The 4667-nt window shown below is 41.2% G+C and overlaps 1 pseudogene; it reads left to right on the forward strand.

The window, feature by feature from the left end:
* Positions 1 to 1050: 1050 nt before the first annotated feature.
* Positions 1051 to 1168, forward strand: LOC145392734 (5S ribosomal RNA; annotated as a pseudogene).
* The last annotated feature ends 3499 nt before the right edge of the window (positions 1169 to 4667 follow it).

The raw sequence follows: 4667 nt of genomic DNA on the forward strand, positions 1-4667 counted from the left end.
GTGGATGTTGGAGCGGCCCTAATGAAAGAGGGCAAGGGTGGGAAACTTCCTGTATTGTTGTTTGCAGATGATACTGTATTGTTAAGTGAAGACGAAGAGGAACTGCAAGGTTTTGTGACTGAGCTTGGGATAGTGTGTAAGAAACGGGATCTAAAGGTGAATGTAGGGAAGAGTAAAGTTATGGTATTCGAGAGAAATGAAGTCGCTGAATGTACAGTGAGGTTGGATGATGAGGAAATGGAGCATTTGAGCGCATTTAAGTACTTGGGTTATGTGATTAGTACGGATGGAAGTTTGGAGGATATAAGTGCTTGAAAGGGTGCAACAAGGAGGAAAGGTTGCTGGTTCTTTGAAAGGAGTGATAAGGAACAGGGAAGTGAGCATGGAAATAATATAGTCGCTGCATGATAGCATTGTGATACCAACTCTAACGTATGGAAATGAAACTTTAACCTTGTTGAAAGGACACAAGTCAAGAGGGAAAGCAGTAGAAATGAATTATGTGAGAGGAGCATGTGGAGTTACATGGAGAGATAGACTGACAAATTAGGAAATGAACGAGCGTTGTAGTGTGGATGTGGATGTGGTAGAAAGCGTTAGGAGAAATACACTAAGGTGGTTGGCAATGTGAAAGGATAGAGAGCGAGAGACTAACGAGGAGAGTGTATGTGAGTGAGGTGGAGGGGGAAGAGGGAGGGGGAGGCCGAGGATGAGATGGAGGGATGGAATAGAGAGGTATATAAGACAGGGAAATGTGAGCTGGAAGGTATATGAGAGAAGGGGGGGAGGTGAGCTGGGGATAGGGCGGAGAAATGGCAGGGGACAGGGAGACGTGGAGGCGATTTATTTGTGGCCACCCCTTACGGGATTAAGGCGTCTGGCAATAGATAGATTACCCAATAATTTTTTTGCCTCCAATCATCATATTTACTGGGGATGTACAGCACGATGACCCTATTGCACTGACCCAGTTTCAGTGGCCTTGGCCTAATTTTCAAGGTCACAGATCCAAAAATGTACAAAAAAATATATCAGCAATTTTCAACTTTATGTTACGCCATACCACGTTGAGTACACCGCTTCCCGTCCGATCAGCGAAGTTAAGCAACGTTGGGTCTGGTTAGTACTTGGATGGGTGACCGCCTGGGAACACCAGATGCTGTTGGCATAACGTTCTCCCTACGTGTCAAATGGGGTTGGTGGAGGATTAGTGCCCCTCCCTATAAAACAGTTAACTCTAAGCCCTTGGCCACCCTGTTTGGGATACATGGCGTCTGGCAATGAATGAATGTTACGCCCAAACTGTTATAACTACATGAACAAAGAAGAAAATTCCATGATTACATTACTTTCCTAACATTTTTATGGAAGACATTATTTTGGAGGTCATTCATGCATGATGTATGATATTAGGACACCCCACTTTCCAAGAATTTTCGATTGCTCTTCCGCGCAGGGAAAACCAATACATGCAAAAAGGACTTTTTTGGCCCAAAAAGTTTTGCCTGGTCCTCGACCAGGTCTGTATACCTTTTGGTGGCAGTTTGACAAACGGTTTATGTCACATAAAACAATAATCTCATAGGTGAACATCAGTAACTGTCTCTGACAGTCTTCTAGTTAGTAAGCTTCGCCGTATATGTGGCGAAGCTTATTGTTTTGGTAAGTATTATTATTATTTTTCTTCGCACTTTTTTTTTAGATCTTAATGATATTATACAGGAAGGTACCCTGGGGCAACCCAAGTCTATCTATCTAATGCCAGACGCCTTAATCCCATACGGGGTGGCCACAAGTAAAACGCCAACATGTCGCCCTGTCCCCCGCCATTTCACTGCCCTGCTCCCAGCTCACCCCCCTCTCTCATATACCTCTCCACCCCATCCCTTAATCTCACCCTTGGCTTCCCCCTCCCTCTCCCCCCTCCACCTCACTTACATACACTCTCCTCGTCAGTCTCTCACCGTCCATCCTTTCCACATGGCCAAACCACCTCAATGTGTTTCTCCTAACGCTTTCTACCACATACTGTACACATCCACACTACAACGTTCCTTCACTTCCTCATTTGTCAGTCTGTCTCACCATGTGACTCCACATGCTCCTCTCCAGTAACTCATTTTCACTGCTGTCACTCTTGACTTGTGTCCTTCCCACATGGTCTAAGCTTCACTTCCATACGTTAGAGTTGGTATCACAATACTGTCATGTAGTAACTTTTTCACTTCCATGCTCACTTCCCTGCTTCTTATCACTGCTTTCAAGGAACCAGCAACTTTTCTTCCTTGTTGTACCCTTTCAAGCACTTCACCCTCCAAACTTCGATCCTTACTCATCACACTATCCAAGTATTTAAACGCACATTTTGCATTTCCTCCTCATCCAACCTCACTGTACATTCACTGACGTCACTTCTCTCGAAGACCATAACTTTACCCTTCCTTGCCTTCACCTTTAGATTCCGTTTCTTACACACTCTCCCAGACTCATCCACCAAGCCTTGCAGCTCCCCTTAGTCTTCACTTAACAACACAGTATCATCTGCAAACAACAACACAGGGAGTTTCCAAACACTGCCCTCTCTCATTAGGGCCGCTCCAACATCCACTGCTCTACCTTGTATCTCTTTTACAACCCCATCCGTATACAGACTGAACAACAATGGAGACATGATTGCCAAATATAAATAAACTTTACATATTTCTGAAGACCATAATTATACTCATTTATGGTGCAAAAACTGCATATCTCAAATTAAAATATCTCAAAAGCTAATTGAGATACAGCTATTTTGTTGAAAATCTTATTATAATAAAGCTTGCCGAGAGTTTTGGCTGAATATTTCGTCATTTAGCATAGTGGAAAGTACCGTACTGAATTCAAATCTGCTTAGTGTTTTCATTGTAACACGTTTTAGATTAAACCACAAAAGCTGTGTAGCGAAGCTTCCTTATTGTTGTCCCTCTTATTATCTGAAAGGAATGTGGTTACAGTTAAGCATAGAGTTAGCCTTTTTTTTTTTTTGTTTTTAATGTTCACCTATGGGCATAGGCTTCACAGCCTGCTCCCAAAACTCAGCAGTCCTCCTACATACCATACACCTCCTCGTGTCACCACTTCGGTGCTAACACCCAACGTCCATGTTGAATACATATTAGGGCTGTCTCATACAGGACTGGTGTTTTGGTATTAGCGGGGGTATATTTACATGTCGGCGAGTCTTCTGGTAGATGAGAAAAGTTTGCTTTAACGATTTTCAAATCTTTAAACTGTTCCCTGCCCCATCTGGGATTTGATCCTGGGTCCATTAGGACTGAGGGCCATCTCTCTAGCGATTCAGCCACCCATGCTTCATTTCTTTCTTTCACACCTTTGTCTTCAGATCTTGTTCATATTACACAAAAAGCTACCTTATGTTAATCTAAGTGTATGTTCCAAATATGAATGACCTTGAACTACTTTTAAAGGTCACAGTCTTGCTTATGATGTCAAAATTCCATACCTTATATACCATAAATAGCCATGGCGAAGCTTCCATATTGTGTCTACACTATAAGTATATAGGTAACTAGTTATTAGTATTCCGTCACTTTTCGTCTCTGATTTTCATCGTACTTATTGAGGATGTACAGCACCATGACCCTATTACACTGACCCAGTTTCAGTGACCTTAACCTACTTTTCAAAGTCACAAGTCTAAAAATGTCAAAAAATCATTATTTTTTCAACCTCAGTTTACCGCAAAACCTATAATTATAGATACATGAACATGGACAGAAAACCAAAGAGAAAATTATTTTCCAAATATTTGTCAAGAACAATATCAACGTCATTCATGCGTCACACCACGATACTTGGAACAACCCAATTTTCAACAATTTTTAAGTGCTCCTTCATACAAAAAAAATCAAAATATAAAATAGGCACTTCTTAGGCCTAGAATTTTGGTCTGGTCCTAGACCAGGTCTGTATACTTTTTGTGGCAGTTTGTCTAACGGTTTTTGAGTGATAACAAAAAATGTAAGTTCACCAATATTTAAAAAGGTGGAGATTAGTACCTCACTCTGAAGTTACAGCCTTCTAGTTATTATTATTATTATTATTATTATTATTATTATTATTATTATTATTATTGGTATTATTATTATTATTATTATTATTATTATTATTATTATTATTATCATAATCATCATCATCATCATCTCCACTGACCCATCTAGACTTCACTCAACCTTTTTCCTTCAATTATCAAACCTGACGAAGGCTTGGCAGGAACAGGGGAGGCACCTTTTATCACAGCGATAAATTTGGCACTTCGTCTTTGTCTGGCTCCACTCAAACCCCCCTGGAAACCCCTTGAAGCCCCATGGAACCCCGATGTTATTACTGGAACCCTCCCCCCCTACTAATATCTCTGGCCAGGGGGTGTAAAGAGATAGATTTTGCAGGCTAAAGGATGCTTGGTTGTCAGATTTCTTGCTTTTCTCTTTGCCCCGTTTTGTTTGCTGGTGTGACTGTCTTGTTTGCTGGTGTGATTGTTTTGTTTGCTGGTGTGATTGTTTTGTTTGCTGGTGTGATTGTTTTGTTTGCTGGTGTGATTGTTTTGTTTGCTGGTGTGATTGTTTTGTTTGCTGGTGTGACTGTCTTGTTTGCTGGTGTGATTGTTT

The sequence above is a fragment of the Coenobita brevimanus genome, chromosome 2 (genome assembly GCF_032717465.1).
Source record: "Coenobita brevimanus isolate Jiangsu-jjx chromosome 2, ASM3271746v2, whole genome shotgun sequence".
In the NCBI taxonomy this organism is placed as follows: domain Eukaryota; kingdom Metazoa; phylum Arthropoda; class Malacostraca; order Decapoda; family Coenobitidae; genus Coenobita; species Coenobita brevimanus.